Source organism: Vombatus ursinus, unplaced genomic scaffold (assembly GCF_900497805.2).
Source record: "Vombatus ursinus unplaced genomic scaffold, bare-nosed wombat genome assembly UNPS02014802.1, whole genome shotgun sequence".
NCBI lineage: Eukaryota > Metazoa > Chordata > Mammalia > Diprotodontia > Vombatidae > Vombatus > Vombatus ursinus.
Window position 1 is genome coordinate 6,451,934 of NW_020954580.1, and position 27,955 is coordinate 6,479,888.

Below are 27,955 nucleotides of genomic sequence, written 5' to 3' on the forward strand. Positions count from 1 at the left end.
TCATGTACTGTGCTGTGGCCATCTGTGGGCCCAGGGATGGGGTCTCCAGGGAAAACTTCACAAGGGAATGTCTCCTTTCTCACTGGTCCTGTCCAAGTTCCCACTGCCTTTTGATTCTTCTATCAAGGGCCAGAAAAACACTGAAACAGGAGATGTGGTGGTTTCTTCTTCCCTATAGACTTGTAGAGTAAATGTTCTTAACTTGAGGTTCTTTGGACTTGTTTCTAAGAGATGTTTTGATAACTATATTTCAATATAATTGGTTTCTTTTGTAATCCCATATATTGTATTTATGCAGTTCAGAACATTATTCTGAGAAGGGATACACAGACTGCCAGAGGAGTCCATGATGAAAAAAAGATTAAGAATCCCTGGAGAGACCCCTTCTGACTAATAATTGTTATATTTAATATGATAGTTGTTATTATTATCATAACTAATATTTATATTGTGCTTACTATGTGCTAAGCACTTTATTATTATTTCATTAGATCTTCACAATTCTGGGAGGTAGGTACTATTACTATCTCCTTTTTACAGATAAGAAAACTGAGGCACATAAATGTTAAGTGACTTGCCCAAGGTCACACAGCTAGTAACTGTCTGAGGCCAGTTTTGAACTCAGGTCTTCCTGACTCCAGGCTGCTGTTGGAGTTGAGGCCCTCCTTAAGCAGAGGTGATGGGTAACGACTTAAATGTAATCTTTCAAAATGAAAAAGTTTTAGATTCTAGAGTTTTCTCTGACCCAAGTAGCCTCTTTCTGTTTTTATCCTTCTGTTTTCTTTCTGGTTAGGGGTCCCCACAACCACATCCTAACTGGATTTGTAAATTTTACATCCTCTTGCTTCACTGACTTGCCACCAGAAAACTACCAGAAGAGAGATTTAGGATGCTCCATTCACCCAGGGCCCCAGAATTATGGGCTGGGGAGAAGGGAGCCTCCAGCTTTGGACTGATCTCAACTCTTCTCTAGGAAGGAGGGGCCCCTTCCCTTTGACTTATCCCTTCGCGTCCTCAGATGCCCCCCTTTCTATCTTTTGTTCCTTCCAAAAGTTTTCCAAGTTGATCTTTCCCCCTGTTCTTTAAACCACAGCTGGAGACAGGCTGAGTTTTGGGGGCTGGAAGGGGGTCTGCATGTGGTCTTGGAAACCTTTGGGTGGATTCAGGCTGTAGGAAAATGAGGAGGGCCTGCAGAGGGGAGAGAAGGCAGCAAGATCTGGGAGAGCCTCGCTACTGAGGCGTCTGTCCCCAGCCTCATGTCTGACTGGCTGGAACTTTCTGGGGCAAGGCGTGCCCCTTTCTGGCTTCATTCTCTCCACCAGTAACAGTTCTCCAGAGATGGGGTTCTAGGCCTTAGGCTGATTGGTGTTCTTGTTAATGGATGTGAATAATTGTGATTGGTAAGATGGGTTTTAAGGTGTACCAGAAGGCATTCAAGTTAGACACCAGGAAGAATTAACTGCTTGGCTAGATAGATGGATGGATGAGGGTGGCTGGGGGCATTTCCTTCACTCTAGTCTTATCCAAGTCATATTTGTTACGCACCATAAGACACTGTGGTTAAAAGAGAACCGAAAGGAATTCCTGCTCTCATATGTTCTACCAAAGGGGAATAGATCCTACAAACAGATAAAGATACCCCAAAACTTGAATGACTTTGTGATCTCAATTTGGGTGTTTCCCCCAATGATGCAGATTGCAGGCTTTTCACTGCCTGCCCATCACGTGTGACTTGTCCACGTCCCTCCCCAAATTTCACTATAGGGAGTCAGCCCTGGAGATACTGGAGACCTTCCTCAGTGACATAGCTGGGGCACCAGTGGCCATACATCTGTCATCTCTCACTCTCCACGTGACCAGTCCATCTTCCCTTTTGTGTAGTGCTATACTTTATGCATCCTTTGCCATTTTTCATCTTTGAAGTTCCTCTATTTATGACGTCCTGCACCCACTCACCCACCCACCCACCATGCTCTTCTCCATGGCCTCTGAGTGATGCCCCTCTGTTACTTCTTTGGAGGCAGTGATGTTCCAGGTCTTGATGCCATATGGTGACACCAGCCAAATGTCTGTATTTAAAAAGATGGGCCTTTGCTGCTGTTATGGAAAGCTTGGGGGTCAGTAAAAGTGCCTTTCATTTAATTTGCCAAAGACAAAACACGGCATGAGAACTGAGTGAGCCTCATAGAAGTGAGGGAATCTGAGAGTGGGGGGGTGAGGAGGGAGTACATTTCCCAACTAGGTTGGAACATGGAGTTCCTGAAAAGCAGTGATTTGTAATAAGCCTGGAAAGGTTGGGGATAGGTTTTAAATGCCAAACCAAGGAATTTGTATTTTATAGTAGAGGGAATAGGGAATTGCCAGAGGATGTGAGCAAGAGTGAGAAGGTCAGACTTTTGCTTTACATATCTTCCCTGGAGATTTTTCATAACAAAAGAGATATTTACTCATTCCTCCAGGGGAGGAGGAGAGGGTGGTGGGTTCGAGTTAGAGTGGAAGTACTGTCTCTGAGGCTGGGAAATAGAGAACCTTGAAGATCTGAGGCACTGTGGTGCTGTAGAGAAAGTGTCAGTTTTGGAATCAGAGGATCTGGGTTCAAATCCTTCCTCTGCCACTTACTACCTGTATAGTATGAACAAACCACTTCATATTTCTGGGTGAGAGTTTCCTTATCTGTGAAATGGAAGGTTGGGACCAGGTGGCCTCTAAAGTCACTTCCACCTCTTGAGCTATGATTCTTTAATTCTAGTAAAGTGAACCATTTTAACAGAAAATAGCTACACCTGGCCCCCCCCCCCCCCCCATCTGCCCGGTGTCAGAGGGAGAAATAGAGAATACATTTTTCCCCAGGCATCTTCCAGTCCCTGCCATCCATCCAAATTCTCTATTCTTTTAAGCTTGAGTCTTGGCACATCCTTCTGAATCCTTCCTTGAGCACCCCATCCCTCTGTGATCTCACTGATGCATACAGTTCTAAAAATAACCTGAACATCCCACCATTTTACATAGAGGAAGTTGACTTGTCTAAGATCATGCAGTGAATTAGTAGCAAAGATGGGGCTTAAACCCAAGTCTTTTTTTCCTTTCAAAGGTCCAAGCCTTTTTTATCTTATCTTTAATCTGAATCTCATAATTGAGAAAATCATCTTGTATTGTTTGTTGTGGTTTTATAAGTGTTACTTTGATTGCTTATGGCCCCTGCCCTCCAGAAGCTTATAATTTAGCATGTCTTTGGCTTCTTCACTGTTTGCCCTCATTGGCTAGCACTGTGCCTGGCCCATAGGCAATGCTCAGTGAATTGTTAGCTTTTTGTTTTTTGTTTTTTTGGCTAGGCAGTAGGGTTAAGTGACTTGCCCAGGGTCACATAGCTAGTGAGTGTCAAGTGTCTGAAGCTATATTTGAACTTGGGTCCTCCTGACTCCAGGGCCAGTGCTCTATCCACTGTGCTACCTAGCTGCCCCTTACTGAATTCTTAAGAGATCTAGGTGAGCAGCTAGGTTGCACAGTGGATAGCGAAATGGCCATGGACTCAGGAGCACCTGAGTCAAATCTGGCTTCAGACACTTACTAACTGTGTAATCCTGGGCAAGCCACTTAACCCTATTGCCAACCCCCCCCCCCCCAAAAAAAGGAAAAAGAGATCTAGGGATCCCAGTGGTCATCCAATCCAACCTCATCATTTTATAGTTGAGTAAATTGAGGTCCAGAGATAGTAAGTGACAAGATGGGACAAGTAGTAAGTGTCAGAGGAAGGATTTGAGCCAGGACTTCCAGAGCCAATAGTGTTCTTTCTACTGTATTATGATGCCTTTGAGGAGACTTGGGCTCCAGATCCAGCTTTGTTCCTGCAGAGCCACAACTGGTGGGAGGGGAGTGTTTGAGATAACTAGGTCTTTGTTTCAGAGCACTGAAATGTGGAGGGTTGTTTAAAACACATATCCTTCAGAAATGCAAAAAAACAATGGACTCAGCACCTAGATAGCAAGAAAAACTAGTTAAAATAGGAAGCTACTCTTTCTTCCCTACCAACAGTCATAACAATTCCTCCCTAGAGTGGACCTGCCCCGTTCATGGAAAACACCTTCCATCCTCTAGCCCACCATGCTGAGCCCTGGCAACTGGCTTCCCGGTCCTGGGGCCTTCGAGTGTTCTGGGTCTCTCTTTCCCATTCACAGAGTGATATCTGATAGGATCTGCCCTGGGTGAGAGTTGATTCCCTGGGTTCTCCTTGCTCCCCACCATGTATGTTTTGAAAAGTCTGTTTCAGGGTTTTACACCACTTCTGCCTAGCACATTTTGTGAGGCTTGCCCTGGAGGCCAACATTACTAGTTATAGCTCTGGAAACTTGACTTTGAGCAGGAGTATAGTGTTTAGTTTTGGGTGCTCTATTTTGGGAAGCTGGAGTATGCTCAGAGAAAGACAACTAGGGTTTGAAAGGTGTCAAAGTCATATTTCGGGAAGATTGGTGGAAGGGACTTGGGATGTTTAGTCTGGACAAGAGGATACTTAGTTGGGGGCATATCTAGTATTTGAAGGACTGTCACATGGAAGAGGGGTCAGAATGCAAGTTAGGAAGAAAGTCCTAATGATTAGAAATATCCCAAAGTGGGATGGAATGAGTAAGCTCTCCTCATTGGCAGTCTTCAGTCGAAGGCTGGATGACCCTTTGTGGTGATACTTCAGAGAGGAAGTTTTTGTTAAGGTATGTGCCAGACTAGATGACCTCTGAGCTGAGGTCCCTCCCAATGCTGAGATTCTGTGGTTCCCTTTGGGTTTCAGTTTCCTCTTCATCTGTCAGATCAGGACAGTCATGCGTACTCTACTCTACCTCGATGCTAGGCTCAAGTCAGTGTGCCTTGAAAAACAGAAAAGGCTGCGTATTATTGTTGTTGCTGTCACTGTGGTTGGCCCCAGAAGGGAAGGGTCTGCTACTTTGGCTTGGACGTTGGCCTGGTCTCTGAAATGGAATGGGGCAATATTGGGCAGGTACTGATCAGTGTGGGGCCCTGTACTCTTGCCTCCTGCCTTTTTTCGTTTTTTATCTTCTGTGGTTGGAGAGCTCTCCTTGTTATGGAAGGGGTAAGCCAGCCTTTCCTGGCACTGTGGCAAAGTTGCTTTCAGAATCTGAATTCTCCTTCACTGTTTTATTGTTTTGTTTGGGGCTCTGAAACCCTGGAGGTTTAATTATCTTCATATTTGCTTCATATCTGTTTCAGTAACATTCCCCTCTGCTCCTCCTCTCCCCCTCCCTACCCTCAACTTTTCTCTCAAGGGCTGTATCTCCACCCAGATGTGCCCTCCAGATGTAAAGTATTCATCACACACAGCGGGGTTTGGGCACAGCCAAGCCCCCTTTTGGAGCCAGTCATACGACAGCATCAGAGGGCAGCATTCACTTTGGGGTTGAGTTGAAGGTCTGACCCAAGCTGGGAAGGATTAATTGGGCTGCCCAGAAGGACGTTAGTGGGGTATTTTGGAAGAGGGGTGGGAAGAGGTAAGACAATGGAAGGAGAGAGGAAGGAAAGATATAGTCTGACCTCTTATTATCCCAGTGGATCCACCTCTTCTCTCCTTTGCTCTCCTCCCTTTCCTCCCTCCCCTCAAGAATGGAATGCCCTTGCCTAACCCAGGGCAACACTGGGTGGTCCAAGGTTCCAAGGGATGCCAGCTAGAGGCTGTGGTAAAGTCTCAGTTTCCTCACGGCTGGGCCTTTATTTCTGGGAAGAGAAGGATCATGGGGAATGGGCTGTAATGGTAGTTGGAGGGATTGAGGTTAGGGATAGGAAGGATAGAAGGAGGGTGGGTGTGTGTGTGTGTGTGTGTGTGTGTGTATGTGGGGGTCTGATTTTCCATGAGGCTCCTGGTGAAGGGCAATCTCGACATGGACCTTTTTGGAGGTCAGATCCAGGTGCTCTGAGGTGGGCTGTTCACGACTAATGACTTTGTCTCCACAAGCTATTCAGGTCAGCAACTCTTGTCCTCTTCGTAATGACATTTGCCAGGGCCTGCCACATTTCTGGGGGAGGAGGAGGAGGGGAGAGACAAGGTCACAGTTCCAGAGATTTCACATCAGGGGTTTGGGGCACTTCATTAAGGCATGTGTGGACCACCAGAAGCTCTGAGAGCAAACTAAGTGGAGTGAGCAGGAGAGAGGGATGGAGAGAAAGATGGAGAGCAGGTAGAGGAAGAGTTGGTTTCTCTGAGAAAATGCTCAACACCTGCTACTTCTTAGGCAAAACTAGGACTTTGCACAGCCCTAGGAGAGAGAGAGACAGATGAAAGGTCAGGGGATTACCTGCCCTTCTGACTGTCTCTGTCTCTAATAATAATAATAATAATAATAATTATAATAGATATTTATGTAGCACTTTAAAGTTTACAAAATACATTTACGTTTGTTAACTCATTTAATCCTCAAAATAACCCTGGGAGGCAGGTGCTGTTATCCCCACTTTACAGATGAAGAAACTGAGACACAGAGAAGGTTAAGTGATTTATTCAGGGTCACTCAGCTTGTAACTATCAGAAACAGGACTTGAACTGAAGTCTTCCTCACTCCATACAATGTCCACGTCCTTACTTAGCCGCCTCCATCACCTCTGTTTGTAGAGATGTCTGGCAAAGCCAGTATTTGTGGTCACTGTTTCTGGGGACATTGGATTTGGGAAGCAGAGAATCTGGGCTCAAATTCTGGCTTTGCCTCTCACTAGTTATATGGCTGTGGGTAATCCAGTTCCTTCTCTGGTTCCAAGTCCTTTTATCTATAAAACAAGGGGGTTTTACCAGCTGGTTCTCTTAAGCTCCTTTGTGTTTCCGAATCTGTGATCCTATGATCCCTGGCCCTCCTGCCTCTTACTTCTTCTGGGTTGGATGGAGAAGGGGATGATCTTCTTTCTCTGGCCCAGTTCTCAGTGTTCCTCTTGGGTCTTGCCAGCTAGGCCCATTTTCCACTCTGAACCCAAGCTGCAGGCCTGCCTGGGCAAAGTGGCCTAATCTTCAACTTCTTACCCAGCAGGGATCAACTGAGGCCTGGAGAAGGCAGACTGTCACAGTCACCACCCTCTTTTCAGGGACCAGCAAGAGCGAGCAGAGAAGAGAGAGGGTTTGTTGGCTAGGGGAGTGACCAGGCCTTTGGGAAGAGCCGATGTGGCCTTTCTCAGCCTCTTGAAGAACTCAGTCAGCAGGGGCTTCTGGGAGAGGAGGAGTGTGTGTGTTTGTGTGTGTCAAATCCAGAGAGGCTGGTGACCAAGGTCATCTGGCTACCAGATCTCTCCTGGACAGCTTCCAGCTCCTGACCTGGAGATAGGAATCTCTGCTCTGGGAACTGCTGCCTGTTGTGCCTGAAAAACCCAATTATTCTGTCTGAGGCCATGTGACCCAGAGCCCGAGGAAGTAAGGCAGCAGGCCTGAAAGGAATAATAATATATTATAGGATGTTAGAGCTGGAAGAGAGCTTAGAAATTATCCAGTTTAACTCCTTTTTATTTTTTCAGATAGGGAAACTGAGGCTCAGAGAATGGATCTGAAGTATGAGAATCTGGGTCAGTTTCCTGCACTTACCACTTTCTGGGTGGACTTAATTAAACAAGCCTTTTTGCTCTATAGGCTTTAATTTCTTCATATATAAAGTGAAGGGTTTGGATTAGAGCCTCAGGTTCTTTTCTGACCCAGAGCTCTTGGGTCCCTGTGCTATTTCCATTAAGCCAGGTTGCCTGAAATCAGGCCTTGTAGGAACTGGCTATATATTGCTTTTCATTAACCAGGCTACCATTTTGGCCCTTTGTGTTCAGGTATGACTGAGTATATTTCCATGTGCTTATCCTTTGTTCTTGATGATGGGAACAGTGGAAGAAGGGCTAGGGGCAGTGGAAAGTCTAGGTTGAGGCAAGATTAGTGGCTGTGTGTATGTCCTGGAGATTTTGAGAGAACTCTCTGCCATGGTGACCTCACCTCTCTTCCCACCATGCACTGGCTTTTGGTTATGTCAGTCAGCTAGCCTCTTGTGGTTACTGCCTTCTTTAGGCAAAGCAGACTGATACACAGGACAGCAAGCTTATTGACTCATAGATTATTAGGGCTGGAAGGAATCTTGCGTACAGATCATCTAGTAACAGACTGTGATGTCCAATTAGTCACCAAGTCTTCTTGACTCTATTTCTGGAATGTCTCTTCTACCCATTGCCTCCATAGCGACTGTGACCATTCTAGTTCAGATCTGATCATCTCTTGTCCTGACCGTGATAATACTTTCCTATCTGGTCTCCTCAACTCACCCTATGTGGTACTGCTTGAGTAATCTTCTTAAAAAGAAAGAAAGGAAGAAAAGAAAGGAAGAAGGAAAGAAAGAAAAGCTCTTGTCATATCATTGTTCCATCCAAAAATTTCCTGTGGCTCGCTATGAAAATGAAAGCGTAAGGAATAAAGTCCAAACTCAGCCTGCCATTCAAGGTCCTCCATGATTTGCCACCAACCTACTCTTCCTGGATTGTTTTCTACCTTTTCCCCTGCACACATTCTAGGCTTCAGCCAAACTGGGCAACTTGCTTTTCCCCAAAGTTCTGGGCTTCCCCACTTTTGTGCTATTGTGTCTTCTCATCATGCCCTTTTGTTCAAATTCTACCTTTATTATTCATACCCATGCATTAAGACCCAAGTGGGATACCACTTCCTTCAGGAAGCTTTCTGTCCTCTTCCATTTTTGTCCTTCCCTGTGCTCCCACAATCATCTTTTGGGCTTACAGCAGTCTTGTTTTATAGTTATTTGCATTTGTGTTTTATTGTCCTTCTTAGATTGTGAATTTTTTGAAAGCAGGGATAGTGCCATGTTTACCTTTTAACTGATTCTTTCCCTTCAACACCCAGTGCCATATCAATAGTAGGCACTTAATATATACTTTAGGAATGAATTATTAGAAGACATGCATATTAAATTTGCTGATCATAAACCAGACAGAGGTAGAATCAAGACTAAAACTGAACTAGACAGGCTTGAATGATACGCTAAAACTAACAAGGTGAAATTTAACTGGGGGTAAATGTTATGTCTTCAATTGAGAAAAAAAAATCAATGACACAAGTAAACAATACAGGAAACCTGCTTTGACAATTTGTAAAAAAAAAAAAAATCTTAGGAGCTTTCATTGATCATAAACTCAATCTAAGCCAGGGGTGGGGAACCTGTGGCCTTCTAGGTCCTTGGGTGTGGCCTTTTGACTGAGTCCAAGTTTTATAGAACAAATCTATAGAAATGCCTTAATGCAAATTTAGACTTCATTAATATGCATGGAGTTTGCAGACTATGTCATGGTGGTTATATTCTATTAAAGCTATTTCAGAAGAATGAAAGCTCCCACACGTCTCCCAAGCTGGGAAGGCTTTCAAATATTAGGCCAGGAACAGATTGTTTATTAAAAGTCTCTTGTGTTACCCTCGAATGTCATTCGAAGACCAGCCTAGCTTAATTTGGAAATGCTCATCTTGATAGGCTTGGCCAAGCAGGTGGTGAATTTTTTTTCAACCAGAACAGCTCAGAAAAACAGTGTACAGAGCATAGAGAAATCACAGTACTCACACAATGCTCAGTACAGTGGCTGACACATATGTTATAAAGATGACCTCAGACTCAGTTCCAAAGACTGGTGTCTCAAAGACTTTTTATTAAAGAGGTTGAAGTGCGCCATTTCGATTCTTGTGAGAAGCTGGTGCACTTCCTTGGGAGGAGAGAAAGTGCATATGGTAAAAGAAGCCAGGGCAATCTTTATAGTTAGTAATTGCCTAACTTCTCCCTTCTGGATCAGGATTAGTCCTTCTGGGTTACAATCTTCCTTATATGCCCTTATATGCCCTACCCCTAACATACATTATGTGCCTAGAATTGTGTTATCACTCCTCCCCTGGACAGGGAAGTTAGCCTATCTGTGCTGATTTCTTATTTACTTATGTGGAAACTTAACTCTTTCATTTCTCACACATAGTAGGTGTTTAATAAATGTTTACTGACTGATTGCCCAAGGGTGGGAATAACTTTTTTCCAAATATGAGGCAGGGGGTGCTAGAGACATAGTAGGTATACAGTAATCACAAAGATATAATAATAAATTTTTGAAGAGTTTGGTTCTTGGTGTCATATTTTTAGAAAATACATTGCAAATGAATCAATGAGCAAGCATGTATTAAGCACCTACTGGGTGCTAGGGATCTAAATACAAAAATGATTTTTGCCTTTAAGGAGCCTATATTTTTGAAGTGAAAGGCACAGTACTAGGCACTGGGGATATATGAAAAATAACACAATTCATCACCTCAAAGAACTTTTTAATTGAGGTGGAGGGTTGGGTAAGGAGATACAGCCTGTATGAGCAGTCCAATTTGGTTAGAGTGTAGAGTGTCCAAAGGGAAGGAGAAGAAGAAAAGACCCCAACCAGACTGTGGAGAGCTTTAAATGCCAGACCAAGGAGTTTGTGTTGAATACTATAGGAAATGGGGAGCCACTGGAGATTTTTGATTAAGAGGATGATGTGATAGGACCAGAGCTTTAGCAGGATTATTTTGGTTATTGTCTGAAGAATGGATTAGAAAAGTGAGAGATTGGAGGCAGGGTGACCAATGAAGAGGCTATTATACTAGACCAGGTGAAAGGTGATGAACACCTGAGTTGGGATAGTAGCAGTTTTAAGTGGAGAGGAGAAAAAAGATAGAGAGATAATTAAAAAATAAAATAAACAGGATATATAAACTTATGGGATATGTGGTGCAGGAAAAGAAAGCTAATGATGATTCCAAGGTAGTGAACCTGGATGATTGGAAGGTGATGGTGTCCCCCCAAAAATGAGAAGTTGGGAGAAGGGGCAAGTTTAGGGGGAAGGTAATGAATTCAGTTTTGGGCATATGAATTTGTGGTGCCAGTGGGATATATGGGAGGAGATGCCCAGCAGGCATTTAGAGATGTGAGGCTGGAGCTCAGGGGAGATATTGAGGCTTTGTATGTAGATTTGGGGGTCACTTGCATAAAGATGATAATCAGAATGATGGGAGAAGATGAAATGGCCAAGGATTAAAGCAGAGCACGTTAAAAAATGAGGGAAAAATATAAAAAATAGGGGAAAATAAGGAAAAAATAGTTTATGTAATAACTGACTTTTGCATACTGCATTAGAATTTGCAAATAGCATTCCTCCCAACAATTTTGTGAGTTAGGGTCCCCCATTTTCTAGATGAAAAAAACGAAAGAGAGTTTAAGTGACTTACTTCATGGTCCTATAGTACTGGAGTCACCATGGAAGAGATCAGTACCGGCCTGATTAGGTGAAGAAGGCTTCATGATAGAGATATGCCTACGAATGAATAGAGTTTATATCAAGAGTGTAAGGAGAGGAAACATTTGAGGTGAGGGGAGCACCAGGAGGAAGGCCTCTGAGGTAGTACCAATAACAATGATAATGACAGCAGACATCCAAATTATAATTTAAAATTTGCAAGGAATTTTATATATATTATTTGACCCTCACAACCACTCTGGGAGGTGGGTGCTTTTATATTATCTCCATTTTGTAGGTGAGGAAACAGATTGAGAAAAGTCAAGCGACTTGTCCAGAGTCACACAGCTAGTTAGTGAGTAAAGTAGGCTTTGCACCCATCTTCTCAATTCCGGATCCAGTACTCCATCCACTAGGCATGTTCCTTTGCTTCTGGGAAGGTCTGTGACTAGGGTGGTGGAAGGGACAGTGCAGAGACTGGCCTGATGGACAAAGGTTACATTTTTGAGTAGTTGGGAAATCAGTTTGCATAGATAGCAACCTTGAAAACCAGCAGTGTCCAGTGTAAGGAATGTAATGAGCCTGGGAAACTATGGAATGCTGAGATGGAGGAAAGAAAGCAGTCTCTAGTATTGCTTGTTCCCAATGTCAGAGTCAGGAAGGCTTAAATTTAAATCCGGCCTTAGACACTTATTAACTGTGTGACCAAATCGCTTAACATCTGTTTGCCTCAGTTTCCTCAACTGTAAAATGGGGATAAAAATGGTGCCCAGGGTTGCTGTGAGGATCAAATGAGACAATATTTGTAAAGTGCTTAGCATAGTGCCTGGCACATAGTAGGTGCTATATAAATAAATACGTTTTACCTTCCTCCTTCCCAATGCACAGTTGAAGAGATAGAACTTCTGCCTTAATTTTTAAGGGAGCCTGATAATGGTAAAGAGGCTGGTATTTTTGTTATGTGCTTGGTGTCCAATGCCTGTGCCATGCATTCCTCTCTGAGATTGGGACATTGGGAATGAGCTCAGCTTATACCACTTAGATATGTGACTATAGCTTTGTTAACGATTTGTTTATCATTGTTTACTCCTATTCTAGCGCACACTGTGTGGGGGTACTCCATGTTGACACAGAAGATACCTGTGAACATGTTCTGACACAGAGGGTCAGCACCCTGTAAGATCCAAGACTAAAGCTCACAGGCAGCTGCTTGGAGTTTCCCCGCCCTCAGTCTCGGTCTTTTTATGCTCATTGCATTCTTTTACCATGATTTTTCTCACTGCCAGGAATAGGCTAGTTCAGGGGTCCTCAAGTGCAGCCCTTTGACTTGAATTCAAACCTCACAAAACAAATCCCCTTAATAAAAGGATTTGTTCTGTAAAACTTGGACTCAGTCAAAAGGCCACACCCAAGGACCCAGAAGGCCACAGGTTCCCCACCCCTGTGCTAGTTCAATCCAAGATACATCAATTCAGTTCAGTTCAGTTCAATTTAATTTAGTTCAGTTCAACTCAGCTCAACTCAATTCAGTTCGATCCAATCTTATCCAATGAATACTGATTAAATTCAATTTGATAAGCATTTATTAAGTGTCTTCATTGTGTAAGACACTGTTCTAGGCACTGTGGATACATGGCAGAAATGAATCAGTCCCTGCCCTCAAAGAGCTCTCTTTAGCCCCCTTCCTATTATCTACTCTCCCAAATGTCCTGGTGGTGTTCTCTGCCCCTACTCATATTGGAAGGTATCATCTAGTCTCATCTGTATCCTGCGCCACCCTATTCTTCCAATGATATTACCAGGATTTTGGACTTGATACATTAGATAATAGGGAGACTTTATAGATTCTTGAGTAAGGGTGTGACATGATGAAAGCCAATTAGGAAAGTTATTTTAAGAAGAAATAGCTGGTTGGGTATCAGTGGCATTTGCTTTTGATCTATGCTACCAGGAAAGTAAGGGTGAGAGTTAAAGGATCTCTTGAGTTAGGGAATTCTGAGTGCAAAGTTAAGCCAATCTGGCATCTATACTAAGGCTGGCACCAATATGCTGATCTGCTAGGAAGAGAGTGGAGAGGATACCAGGAAGGACAAACCAGCCCAGGTTGGGAAAATGGAGTAGGTCCAACTCTTGTGTTGATTATTAATGGAACTGGGCTTGTGAATGGCTACTGTACTCCCAGCCTGGGCGAGATAAGGAGACTGAGTCTTTAAAAAAAATCTTGCTGGTGTTGGTAGGCAGGATGGATTGGAAGGTGTACAGATTGGAAGAGGCCATTTACGAGGCAATTAGACTAGGGTGGCAGCAATAAGTATAGAAAGACCCAATCCAAGAGGCATTTATAAAAATAGATACATTTATTGATATCTTTTGTTTTTATATTTCTGTCTTTTTTTTCCTATATCCTTCCCTTTCTCCATGCCTCTGTCTAGAAAGTCATCTTTAATAACAAAGAATTTTTTTAGAGAAAAACATTCAATAAGATTCATTAGCATATCAGAAAAAACTGGACATTTGCCGTATTCTAAATTCACAGACCCCTACCTCTGCTAAAGAGCAAGAGAAGTGTCTTCTCATGTCCCTTCTTAGGGGCCAAGTTTGGTCTCTATAATTTTGCAGCATCTACTTTCTGTTGCTTTGTGGTTGTCATTCTTTCTACCTAAATTGTTGTAGTATATATTATTATGTTGTTGTGTATATTATTGTCCTGGCTCTGCTTACTTTGCTCTGCATCATTTCTATAAATTCTCTGACTATATCATGTTTCTCATCTCTTACAGCAGTATAGTATTCCATTATGGTGATGTACCAAAATTTGTTTAGGCGCTCCCCGATTAATGGGCAATGACTTTGTTTGTAATTCTTTGCTACAACAACAACAACAACAACAAAAAGAAATTGTATAAATATTTTGGTGAATATGGAGCTTTCTTTTTTTGCTAGTGATCCCGCTTCCCACCTCCTCTTTTTGGGATATACTTGCCCAGTGGAGTCTCTGGATCAAAGCATATGCACATTTTAATCCCTTTATTTGTGTAATTTAAATTCCAAAGTCACTTTCCAAAATGATTTTACCGATTCACAACTCCATCAACATTGTATTAGTACCCTGTCTTTCTACAACCTGTCCAACATTTTGACTATTCTTGTCTTTTGCCTTCAGTTTGCTGGGTATGAAGAGGTGAAACCCTAGGATAGTTTTACCCTGATTTTCATTTTTCTTATTAGTAATTTGGAGCATTATTTCTTTCATTTGGCTGTTAATTGTTTGTGATTCTTCTTCTGAAAATTACTTATTCACATCCTTTGATTTCTTTTCTCCTGCTGATAAGTGATCTTACCTAGAAGCATTTTGAAGGAAGAATCAAGAAGACTTATGGGGAGAAAGAACAGTTTATAGTAGGGATTATGGAATGAAAGCGACTGGAATAACCCAGCCTGGAACAGGGCCAGTGGGCAGAAGCCTGCCAGAGGGAGCCAGCCTAGGCTAGTGAATGCGAAAGGTGATTGGGGAAAGTTGTTTGTTGAAGGGAAAAGAATCTGGTTATCAAGTTGGGAGACTTGGGTCTTAGTTCTAGTTCTGTACCTTACTATGTATGTTGTGTGTGTGTGAGATTGATACACACACGCATATATGCTGTACACACATATGTATAGGCATCTGTATATATGTATATGTGTACATGTGCATATGTGTGTGCGTGTGTGTGTGTGTGTGGCTTATTCTTTCTAGACTTCTTCCCCCATCACTGCGCATCCACTCAACTGTCTAAAGAATCTTTTTAAAGCATGGGTCCAACCGCATCATTCTCCGGCTCAAGAATCTTCAATGGCTCGCTATGCTACTAGGATAAAACACGAACTCTTCAACTTGGTCTTTAAAGCCCTTCACAATCTGGCTGCAGCCTACCTTTCCAGACTTATTTCACATTGCCTTCTTTTATCTTTCAGTAACAAGTTTCCTTGCTATTCCCCAAACCTAGCATTCCATCTTCTCTCTCATACCTTAGCCCTGAGAGTCCCCCATGCCTAAAATGCACTCCTTTCTCCTTTCTGCCTTAGCATTCTTATCTTCCTTCAAGTCTCACATCATGCATGTGCTGCCTTCCAAGGGGAGTCATTCTTCACCTTCTTAGTTGTCAGTGTTCTTCTCTCTCTTCAAATGATCTTGTCTTTACTCCTGTGTATGTTTCATACCCCAGTCCCCAAACTTCCTCCATCCCCGGTAGAATGTAAACTCCCTAAGGGCAGGGACTGTTTTAATTTTTTTACCTCTAGCGCCCCTGCACAGTCTAGAAACACAAAGGAGGCATTCAGTGTTTATCTAATTGGATTGAATGTATTTGCCCAAAGTTACACTTACATGAGAAGTGACCAGTAAAGTTCAGGAAAACTATTATAAAACTTTCAGCTTAAGAAACAGATGACCTTCCACTCCCCATCCTGCCCTATAGGCTCCTCTCCCATTTTCTTCAGCCTCCTGATTGGCTAGAGATGCCATTGACCTCACAGTTCATTACTGTGGTGGCCCTGTGATGTCACATGCTTGGGTTGGGTTCTCTTGGCAGCCTGTCCTGGCCTGAATTCCAGTGCTCCCAGGGGGCAGTGTGGGGAGGGGAGGGGAGGGAGCAGTTTTGGAACAGGGAACCAGGGAAGGAGGGTGTGAGGAATTTCTGGACGGAATGTTCTTCAGGAGTCTGAGAGCATTCTGTAGCCCCCAAGCTCTGGGATCATTCCCCAGCACCCTCTCCTCCATGGTTATGTGGCCCTTTGCTTTCTCTTATAGTTCAAAACACTTATCAGCCCACAGATGCATTTTTTCCCAGCCCACCCTCCCCTTATGCTACTCAGATCTTTCCTACATAGTGATTTTGAGAACTGGAGAGCCTTCCAGTAAGGCATTTCTGTCATCTCTTTGTCTAGATAACAGGCCCTTTTCTAGGCCAAACAGATCAATTAATTAATTTAATTTTTGTGGTGGGGGCTCGGACTGAAGGTATAAGAGAGAAGATAGAACATTGTTAGACCTACCTTCAGGAAGACGTGAGTTCAAATTCAGTCTCAGTCACTTAGCCTTTGTCTGCCTCAGTTTCTTCATCTATAAATCGGGAATATTAACAACACCTACTTCCCAGAGTCATTGTGAGATGATATTTACAAGGTGTTTTGCAAACCTCAAAGTGCTGTTAAAAGCTAGCTATTATTAAATCTCCAGGAAGGAAGACGAACCACCCTTGTGGCCCCTGGACAACAACTTCAGGAAGTCTCTCCTTATGTCTAACCTCAATCTTCTCTGCTCTCCTAATGGTACTTGTTGTAAGATTGAAGTGGGCTTGACAAGTGAGGCTGAAGTAAAGTCTTTAGTATCCAGAAAGATTGTTCCAAAGGGGAAGGGAGCCATCTTCGTTGAGGACAGAACAGGAGCAAGAGAGATTTACTCAGAAGTCTCTTTGGAAAGTGGGATGCCTTGACAAGTTCCCTTGTATGGTTGAGGTGGATTAGGAACATGGAGACAGGAGCATAGTGAGGAAGATATCTGGAAGAACCCATGACTCAGCTCCACTTAGCTTGGGAAAGAAAGTAGCAGGATCCCCATGAGGCCAAGACTTTGACCTTAAGAGTGGGGAATGTCTCCTGCCCCCAGGATAGGGCAGTGTGACTGGGGGTGGGCGGCAGTGAGGTGGTCAGGGTCACTGCTTTGGCTCGGTCTTGTTTCACATGCTTTTTAGCAACAGGAGAAAAGGAAGTAAACAACCAGATAATATAATCTACAGCCAAGCCAGAGCCTGGCCTGGCCTGGCCTGGCCTGGGCTGGATGGGAGACAGCTGTAGGACAGTGGAAGGTGCACGGGGGTGGGTGCCAGGAGACCTGAGTTCTAGTCTAGTTGGTAACCATTAACTAGCTGTTCGACCCCGGGTAAAAGTCCTTTTAATCTCTCTGAGCCTCGGTTTCTTCATCTGTAAAATGAGGTGTCATACTAAGGTACTTTTCATCTCTTCTGCTGAGTTTTTAAAGGGATGAAATAGCATGCAGACTAATAATTGAGTATTTTTTGCCCTGGGGTGCGGGTGCAGAAATCTGTAGGTTCTCCTAGACCACAGGGAGACGCCATAGACAGTCTTTCAGGTGATTGAAAGACACAGAGGTACAAAGACTACTGAATTAAAAGTGGGATAAGAGAAGTCACAGGGAAAAGAGGGAGGGATTAGAAAGCCTTCCAGTACCCTCCTCTAGCCAGATTAACCTTCCTGCTGCTCCTTACCTGGGCACCATCTCTTCCACCACCATGCTTTTTGCCTTTACTGCCTTTCTTCCTTTCTTTCCCCTCATATAATCCCTTCTTTCTTTCAGTATCTGGCTCAGGCATCACTTCTACATGAAACCTCTCTTGATTTCTCCTCTCCCCCCATCTGCTTGTGTCCACCCTCCCTAAGCTACCACGTACATCTACGCATGTACCATTGTCTCCCCTGATAAAATGTAAGCTCTTTGAGGGCGGGGGACTATTTCAGGTTGGTTTTTGTGTTCTGAGCCTGGCACTTAGTGGGTGCTTTATAAATGTTAGTTGATTGACTGATCAATAGTCAAAGCGTAAGGAGACCTCTGCCGACAGATCTCCAGGGATGATGGGATTGGTTTGCAGAGATTTGGGTTGGGGCCACCCCAGACTTCATGCCTTCCTGGTGAGGGGCCAACCTGTGGGGAGTCTGTCCTCCTCTCCTACTGGTCTCAACCTTGAATGCCCATGAGAAGTCGGGAGCCCCAGGGTCTGGCGTCAGTCAAGGCTATAAAAATAGAGAAAGAGGGAAACTGAGAAATAGGACTCAAAACCCAAGAGATTTGGTGGTGGTAAGAGTGAGGGCAATCATGGAAAAAGAATGGAGGGGAAAGGAGCCCAGCAGGCACGCTGAGCTGTGTTTACAAACATTGTAAGAAAACTCTGTGTTTAGGTTGGGTGGGTTTGGGGACATTTTTTTTAGTCCCCAAAACATCTCAACTTAGTGAGTATAAAGCATCCTGAGCAATGCTGGCAAGCCTCAACCTGTGGCTGGTATCCAGTTGGCACCAAAGGAAGTTGGAGGGGGGCTTGTGTGGGGGTGGTGGAGGGGATGGTGTTCAGATGATTGCTGGCAGGCAGAGAATAGTTTCTGTGGCCCCGCTGAGTCTTGTGGTTTCTAATATTGACATTGACTCCCTGATCGGGGAGCATGCCAGCCACAGGGTGGGGTTGGGAGGGCGGTGCAAAGGTGTGGGGGAGTGGCGGCAAGCTCTTGGGGAGAAGTGGCTAGCCTTGGAGCGTCTTGAGTGACCTCTGAAGATGAGGGATGGGGAGTGGTGGGGATGGAGGCAGTAAAGAGCCCCCAGCCATAGAGACAGGACAAGCAGACAGAACTCCTGGGTGATCTACTGAGGTACAGGTCTGACCTCATCCAGTAAACTCCAGGGCTCCCCACTGCCTCCAGGATCAAATGCAAAATCTCTTGTTTAGCTTTTAAAGCCCTTCACAACCTGGCCCCTTCCTACCTTGCATGAACTGTTCCTTTCACTAGACGCCCATCTCCCACTCCTGGCATTTCGGTGGCAGCCTCTCATGCCTGGAACTCTTTCCTTCATCTCTGACTCCTCACTTCCCTGACTTATTTCAGGTCTCAACCAAAATTCTACCTTCTGCACGAAGCCTTTCCTGACCCCGTTTCATTTAAGATAATGCCTTCTTCCTGCCAATTGATTATCTCCAATTTAATCTGTATTTAGTTTGTTTGTATGCAGTCACGTGCATGCTTCCAGCTTCCTGGGGGCAGGGACTGTCTTTTGCTTTTTCTTTGTATCCTCAGTGCTTAATATAGTGCCTGGCACAGAGTAGGTTCTCAATAAATGCTTATTGACTGCTTGAAGGCAGGATTGGCATTAGGAGACTAGAGGTGCCATAGCCTTGACCCAGTTGGGATCTCAAAACACTCGAGTAACCTGGGTGGGGACTGGTTTCAGGCTTTCGCTTTTGGTTTGATTAATTCTCTTCCCATTCTTATCATATGTGCAGAACTAAGCTAGGAGTTTTGAGGGATGCCACAACCCCTGCTCTATGGGGCTTAGGATATAATTGGGAAAGACTAGACGCACAGACACACACAGACACACACACAGAGTTAAATTGCAATGCCAGACAGTGCTAAGTACCAGAGTGAGAGCTGTCTGCATTAAGGGAGAGGTAAGTGCAGGCTGTAACTGTCAGAAGAGAACTTTGAGGTCTGAAGAGTGACTAGAATTTAGATATGCAGTAAGGACAAGTGTTTGGAGGAAACTGAAGCATTAAGAGGATTTGGAAAACATAATTGAAAATTTATCTCTAGTTTTTATTCCTTGAGAAGGAGTCATTTTGTAGCTCTTTAGGGTTGAGAGACAGTGTTGCCTAGTGGGAAGATCACTTCTCTTAGAACATGTCCCTGAGGGGCAGCTAGGTGGTGCAGTGGATAGAGTACTGGGCCCTGGAGTTAGGAGGACCTGAGTTAAAATTTGACCTCAGATACTCACTAGGTGTGTGACGGTGGGCAAGTCACTTAACCCTGTTTGCCTCAGTTTCCTCATCTGTCAAATGAACTGGAGAAGGAAATGGCAAAATATCTTTGCCAAGAATATCCCAAATTGGAGCTGAGGGGGCAGCTAGGTGGCGCAGTGGATAGAGTACTGGGCCTTGGAGTCAGGAAGACCCGAGTTCAAATCTAACCTCAGATACTAGCTTCAGGTCCCTGGGCAAGTCACTTAACCCTGATTGCCCATGGATGTCCCTGTACCACTTAATAGCATTGTGACCTTGTTTAAGTCCCTATTCCTCTTTGGATCCCTCCTCTCTATGCTGAGTTGTTTCGGTCACGTCTGATTCTCTGTGACCTCATTTGGGATTTTCTTGGCAAAGACACTGGAGTGTTTTACCATTTCCTTCTCCAACTCATTTGACAGATGAGGAAACGGAGGCAAACAGGATGAAATGACTTGCCCAGCGTCACACAGCTACTAAGTGTCTGAGGCTGGGTTTGAACTCGGGTCTTCCTGACTCCAGAGCCAGTGCTTTATCCACAGTGCCACCTAGCTGCATTCATCTCCCTAAAGGAATAACAACGGTAGCACTGCCTGCCTCACAGGGCTATTGTAAGCAAAGTGCTTAACAAGAAAGTGGGGCTTGGTGAGTTGTCTTCTCTGAGCTCCTTAGGGCCCTGGTGGGCTCACTCGTTGTGGGTTTATTGTTGTCTGACGCGTGCCAGCTTTGACAACACTTCCTTCCCTGGGTGGCCTGACTCTCTTGGGGCCAGAGGCTACTCAAGAAAGCCTGATGTGACCCAGGGAGGAACCTGAGTCCTTGATTTTCCCCTTCCCTCCCCCAGGAGACAGGATCAGAACTTGTCTGGGCTGTTTGCAGAAGGAGCAATAATATTTCATGGAATAACAGGATTTAAAAATAAAAGGGACCTAAGAGACTATCTGGTTATAGTCTGATAGACCTTAAAGATCCAGTCCAACACCCCCATTTTATAGATTAGGGAGTTGAGGTACAGAGAGATTTTTAAAAAATTAAAAAAAATTTTTTTTAAATTTTTAGACAATTGGGGTTAAATGATTCGCCCAGGGTCACACAGCTATTAAGTGTCAAATGTTTGAGCTAAGGCCGGATTTGAACTCAGGTCCTCCTCTTCAGGGCCAGTGCTGTATCCACTGCGCCACCTACTTGCCCTGTGGTTAAGTTTTTTTGTCTTAGGTCACATAGCCAGGAAGTGGCAAACCTCGAATCCAAACCCAGGTCTTCTGACTGCAAGTCTTGGATTCGTTCCCATACAGATTTTCCTCTGCCTGTCTGGGGCCCTGCTCCTGGTCCTAAGTACTAATGACGAAGAGAGAGTCATCCTGAGGTTCTCACATCTATTTCTCTGCCTCCAGGCAGAAACTTTCTCCCCTTAATCCCCAACAGATTGTAGTAAGGGAGATGAAAATGGCAGGCAGAGGAGGAGGGATTCTCCTGCTCAGAGTGAGGTGCTCTCCTTATCCTCGGTCTCTGATTTTCCTGTTTCTTACAAAGAGTTCAAACTATTTTTGGGATCAATTAGTTTCCGCTAACCCTTGAGAAGGGAGAGTGGCCAGAGAAGCTCAAGTTCTCCTTCCCTTTATACAGAGTGGTTAACTGAGGCCGAAGGAGATTTGTCCGTGGTCTCCACAGGAGTTGGAGATAGATTGGAAACTTGCTTTCCTAAAATAGAATCATTCCATTCCCTATCCAGGGCTGTGGTGGAAGTCTCTTTCTTTAGACTCTTAAAACAGGAAGGAACTCTGTCTGTGTGGAATTAGGGGAAGGACGGTAACAGACGGGATTAAAAAAAATCAATCAAAGCATCACAGATTTAGAGCTGGAAGGGAGCTTGGAGATCATTTTATTCAATCCCTTCATTTTAAAGATGAGAAAATTGAGGCTCCCCCGTACCAGAAGGGGCTTGCCTAACGTTGCCCAAGTTGTAAGTGGTGGGGAGCTGGAAATGGTTGAACTTGGGTCCTCTAATCTTATATCCAATGCTTCTTCTACCGCACCATGACAATCAAAAAGCATTTATTGAGACTAACCAAGTGTTTTCAGCACTGAGCTAAATCACAGAAGGGAAGTTACAGAAGTGTTTATGACACGATCCCTGGAGTCTACAATTACAATCTTTGTGATCTCTCTGGGCCTCAGTTTCCCCATCTGTGAAGTGAGGGGGTTCTGAGTTGATGAGCCCATCAGATCAGTGGCTCCTTTGTTTTGAGCCCCTGGGGATGGGTAGAGTGGAGAAAATGCATCCCTTCAGCTGTGTTGTGCTGATGAGCAGCTCTTCTTGTACAGAGGATGGGGATGAAGGGAAATGGGGCTCCACACTGCAGCTGGAGAGGCATGAGGAAGCATGACCAAGGTGCCACCCCGGTCTGGCTGGAGCTGAGGGCATTGGGAGTGAAGATTGGAGAGGTGGGCCCCAGCCAGAGCCTGAAGAGCCTTGAGCCCTTAGTGCAGTGCCTGGCATGAATGTTTATTGACTGACTGATTGACTAGAGGGCTGGCCTGAGAGATTTAGACTCTGGTTGCTCACTTTTATCTTTGGGAATCCCGGACTTTGAGAATAAGAGATGAGTCTGATCTGACCAAGATTTAGCGATTAGTCCCCAAGTCTTTTTTTTTTTTTTTAAATAGTATTTTTTTTTTCCAATTGGGATTAAGTGACTTGCCCAGGGTCACACAGCTAGTAAGTGTCTGAGGCCAGATTTGAACTCAGGTCCTCCTGACTTCAGGGCTGGTACTCTATCTACTGAATCACCTAGCTGCCCCTTGTTTCCCTTCCTTTTGAATAACTTGGGTTTCTTGGGGGCCCTTGTGGGAAACCTGGGCCTGCCCTGTTAATGCTGGATCAGAAGTCAGGAGGACTGTAGTTAAAATCTGAACTCAGTCACGTACTAGCTGTGTGGCAATGGATAAGTCACTTCTCTGTCTGTCTCAGTTTTTTCATTTGTAAAATGGAGGTTCCAGTAGCATCCACCTTTCAGGGTGTTGTGAGGATCCAAAGAGATAATATTTTTTTTTTCTTTTTGGTGAGGGAAGCAATTGGGCTTAAGTGACTTGCCCAGGGTCACACAGCTAGTAATTGTCAAGTGTCTGAGGCCGGTTTTGAACTTGGGTCCTCTTGACTTCGAGGCTGGAGCTCTATCCACTGCGCCACCTAGCTGCCCCCAAAGAGATAATATTTATTTTAATTTAATTAATTTATTTTGATTTATCAACAATCGTTTCCATATGCTTTTGAGTTTAAAATTTTTCTCTCCCTTCCTTCCCACCACTCTCCCCAAGATGGTGCACAATCTGATATAGGCTATACATATACATTCCTATTAAACATATTTTCACATTAGTGATGTTGTAAGTAAGAATTAGAACCAATAGGAGGAACCACCAGAAAGAGAAAACAAAACATAACAGAAGAAAAAAAAATAGCAAATAGTATGCTTCGATCTGCATTCAAACTCCATAGTTCTTTCTTTGGATGTGGATAGCATTTTCCATCACGAGGCCCCAAAGAGATAATATTTATAAAGCATTTTGCAAACCTTAAGGTGCTATGGATGATGCTAAGGATGAGGATGATGATGTATTCAGTCTGACATGGTTTTTGATGAAAGAGTACAGTGGGGAATGTTTGCTTAGAGAGCTCACGCTGTCTTTTTTCTCTGTCCTTATCCACAGCCCATTAAGACTGAGAGTGCACCAAAGAATGTAGTGGACACGGTGAGTGATGGCAGAGCTGGCTGGGAGAAACTGGGGAAGGAATTCTGGGTAGCAAGAATACACTGAGCATAAGCGTGTGTTTGAGTATGTGTGTTTGGGTTGTGGTATATCTTCAGAGCGTCTTTTGCCAAGGTTCCTCCTTGGGGACTTGGGGGAATGTAGCCATGATGTGGGTGATGTTGGGTGTTGGGCATCTGACTATTCCAAGTAAAGTCAGAAATGTGCAGCAGGAGAGAGAGAGTCAGGTTAAGAGATGGGGCGGGGGAAGAGAGATGGAACTCCTGTGGGGAGCATCAGTCTCCAAGCAAGTGGATAATCAGAAGGCTTTCTTTATGAAATATGCAGAGGGTGAGAAAGCCAGTAGGTCTTCTCAAAACATTTTATACTTAGCAATGAGACATCTCCTCAGTGCTGCACCAAAAAAGGAAGGAAAGAAACCAGCTGATGCTGCAGCAAGAACGACTGAGGGTGGTGGCAGGAGACATTTCTGGATGTTAAAGGGCTGTGGACAGGGACCAAAATTGATGACAGAAGCCCTCTTTCCTAGGATGACCCAGGAGGGTCTCCCGTTTGTCTGGACTGGCAAGAGAGGCAGGCAGCTGGGTAGCTAGAGTACTGGACGTGGAGTTTGAGTCCTCCCTTACGCACTCACTAGTGATGTGACCCTGGGCAAGTCACTTAACCCCGCTGAGCCTCAGTTTCCTCATCTGTAAAATGAAGATAACAGTAGCACCTAACTCACAGGGTTGTTGTGAGGATCAAATGAGATAACATGTTAAGAGAGGTGTCTTACTGAGAGGCAGGGGAAGGGATGACATGTTTAGCGACAGTTACATGGCATGGGGGAGAAGTAGTGGACACGGAGTCAAGAAGACCTGAATTTGAATCCTACCTTAAGCATTTACCAGCAATGTATATCAGGCAAGTAGCCTAATCTTGCTCAGCCTCAGTTTCCTCATCTGTAAAATGAGGATAATAATAGAACCTCATTCACAGATTAGCTGGGAAGACTAAATTAGATAATCCATGTAAGTAGCTTGGCAAACTTTAAAGGGCTAGATAAATGTTAGCACTATGTAAATGTTAGCTGTGACTATCATGACCACTAAAAGCCTTGCCAAATTTCTGAAGGGCATTGGTTGGATCTGGGATCATCACAGGCCAGCAAATGAAAGTTTGATTTCCCTTTGTCTCTTTTCTCTGACTTCTTTTCTCTTTTCTTCTACAGGGGGAAGGAGCCTTCCGAGGTGGAAGCACATCCAAGAGCCTCGAGCAAGAAGTAAGTTTGAGGATGGACTTCGAGTATAGGAGCAGGGTTGGCTGAGACCGGCTGGAGGCCAGATTCCATGGCCAGTAGAATCCCATAATGGGGAGAGGGGGAAGGCGAAGGCAGCTCTGAAGCCCAGATCTGCTGCATTTGATTTTAAAAGGGGCTTACTCTTTACCCGTTCAGAAGATACGAGTTATAGGATGCGTCCTTCCAGCTTAAAATCCTGTGATCCTCTGATTACAAACTGTACTGTTTGCCTGTGAGGTGAAAGCATGGGCAGTCTAGTTTATCCTCAGATTTTGCCTCTAGCCAATTGAGGAAAAAGCAGCCCCGGTGTCCAGAGCCTACCTTTCAAGCCTTACTCGTTGATTCATCTCACCTCTGCTTTTAACCCCAGGGAAGGGCGGAAAAGGAAGGTGTACCATCTAGAAATAATGTGCTCCTCTTCGCTTACACAGAGGACAGGATGAGGGGAAATGGGCCTATGCTGCAGCAGAAGGGACCTGAGTCTAGATAAAGGAAGAACTTCCTGACTCTTAGGGGTCATAAGCTACAGTAATGGGTCACCAAAGAAGTGGTGGAGTCTGCCTCTTTGTGGGGAATGGAAAAGTGATATGTGATATGGGGAGGGTCTCATGGAGGCTCATGGCTTCTTAAGGTTCTTCTGGATCTGCTTTGGATTCCTTAATGATCGTTGGAAACCCTTAAAGGAAAACAGACCTAGAGAACAGATAGAGTGAGATTGTCTTGGCCTTGCTGAGGAACAGAGATTGTTTTTTCTTCACCCCCTAGGGATAGAACCCCAGAGGTGGGCTTTCTCTTGCAGGAACCTCTCTTTCTTTTTATCTCTCCACCCCCACCCCACCCAGGATCAGGGAGTGGTTTTGGCAGTTAATACAGGGGGAGTCGTTAATGGCACGAGGCTCTATCATCTGACAGCTGCCTGACTTGCTGGGAGGAGGGCTAAGGGCGGGGGTTGGGGGATGTAAAGGCAACTCGGACTTTGCTTTTCCCTGTGGGGCTTTGGGGAGGCCCTGGGGATCAGTTCTCAATTCCATGAAGGAAGAAGCATTACAAACTGGATTAAGGCTTAGTCTTGGGGTATCATGCATGCTGCTGAAGTGGGTGAGGAAGACTCTGGCTAAGGTAACCCCTGTTTCCTGGGGCTGGTAGGATTCAACGATGACCATTGGGAGTAGCACTGGGAATAGGACGTATGATTTTGTGGGGTTTCTGGAAGGAGGTTTGGGGAACCAAAGCCTCCCTCTGGTTCTTGAGATAACTCCTACAAGGTACTTACAGCCTCTTATCCAAACAGTTCTCCAAACCCTTAGCCCCACAAGATCTATTCTCTGGACTTCCCAGTGATGGCCACTGGGCTGATCTCCATCACTTTGTGCTGACCTTTGCACCTGTAAGCTTTTGTGTAGGCCAGACCTTTTCCCTGATGCTTTGGTTTTGACCGCTCACAAACCATCATTTTTATTCTACATTTTTTTTAACCTAGTTATGTTATTTCACTGAGGTGGAGCTGTGGTGGGGAAAAGTGCAGTTAGACGTTAGGAAGAACTTCCCGACATTGAGGGCTTGTGAATCTGGAATGGGTGACCTAGAAGAAGAATTGGAAGGAGGTGATGTTGCATCCTTCTATGGAGAATTTTTTTTAGAAATCAGAACTTTGTTGGAAAAGAGAGAGAATAGCATTTTGCCCAAAGTCGGGTGGAAGGACAAGATTACCTTTCAGCCAAGAGAGTACATGAAGGGGTAAGATAAGGGAGCAGTGGTATATTGGTTTAGAGATGGAAAGGTTCTTAGAGGTCATCCCTGTTTATCCCTGAGGTCCCGTCCAACACCGTATCTCTGATCTCTGAACCCCCTCATTTTACAGATGAGGAAACAAAGGCCAAAAGAAATGAAGAGAAATTAGATAGTAAGAGAAAATTAATCAAGAAATTAATAGCAAATGGTAGAGTTGGGATACTAACACATATTCTTTGACTCTTCCAATTGTACCTCACCTGTGGATTGCATGGCTTTCAAATTATAGCCTTTCCTCCTAAGGTTAGCAGAGCCCTTTAGAAGTTATCTAATTTGTCCCCCTGCCTCTAAGATGCCTCCAGTGGTTTGGGAGATGAGGGTTTTCTTGTCCCAAGGAAAAGGGATATTGTTTGAGTTTCAACGTTGTCTTTTCGCTGAGACCAAGGCTGTCAGTTGGATTGTATTCTTATCTCTGGATGACACCCTCAGAAACACAGAGGCCAGAAAATTGCCTTCCTCCAACAGAGTCGGTGGGGAGTGGATTTCGCGGATGCTATGCTGTGTCGCAGTTTGTTTTGGAAAAATCCAAGTTAATGGAGAGGAAGGAGCGAGGAAAAGGCGTGGCCTGAGGGGGGATGGGTGTGCGGAGGGGGAGAGGAAGCCACTGCCTTGCAGATGAGGCACAGAAATGAGGACTGCCTTGCAGAATCCTTCATTTCTTAACCCTCCTTTAATGACGTAGTTTGGGAACCTTGTATGTCGCCTTCTGTACCTTCGTCTTGTTTGGGCCCTTCTATGTAGCTCAGTCTCTGTAGATGACTTCTCTGATGGTTAATAGAATCATAGCTATAGGGCCAGAAGGCACCTCAGAGGGCATCCAGTCCAATTTCTGCTTCACCCACTTTGCAAACGAGAAAACTGAGGCCTAAGGAGGTTAAATAACTTGCCCAAGGTCATTGGCATTCGGGTGGCATCAGAGGTGGGGTTTGAACCCAGGTCCTCCGACTCCAAGGCTAGTTCTCTTTGCAGGATATTGCCTTTCCTTTCCAACTGTTCTGTTTTCCTCATCTCATGAAGGTACTCAGGCAGGAAATGGGATTCCTGATTTCATTCCCAGATTTGTCATTGGCTTGTCATGTTCCCCTTAATTCCTTTGCTCCTACCGCCATGCTGCTGGTGGGAAAGGGAAGAAAAATACCCAAGGACAAGTGGTAGTGTTGTTGGGTAGAAAGAATCCTAGGCTTATGGTGAGAGGACCAGGTTTGAAATTTTGACTACTGTTTCCTAACCATGTAATCTGGGACAAGTAGTTCTATCTCCCTGGGCCTCCATTTCCTCATCTGTAAGTTGACAAGATGATCTCTCAGAATCCTTCAATTGC

The 27,955-nt window shown here is 44.5% G+C and overlaps 1 protein-coding gene across 3 annotated transcripts in view; it reads left to right on the top strand.

Moving 5' to 3' along the window:
- The window catches only part of TNS1 (tensin 1), a 245,771-nt gene that overhangs the window by 87,634 nt on the left and 130,182 nt on the right, over positions 1–27,955 (top strand). For all 3 annotated transcript variants that reach the window (XM_027873735.1, XM_027873734.1, XM_027873738.1), the window contains 2 exons: positions 23,505–23,546; positions 24,775–24,825. The gene's annotated coding sequence lies outside the window, so the exon portion shown is untranslated. The remainder of the gene's footprint in view (positions 1–23,504; positions 23,547–24,774; positions 24,826–27,955) is intronic.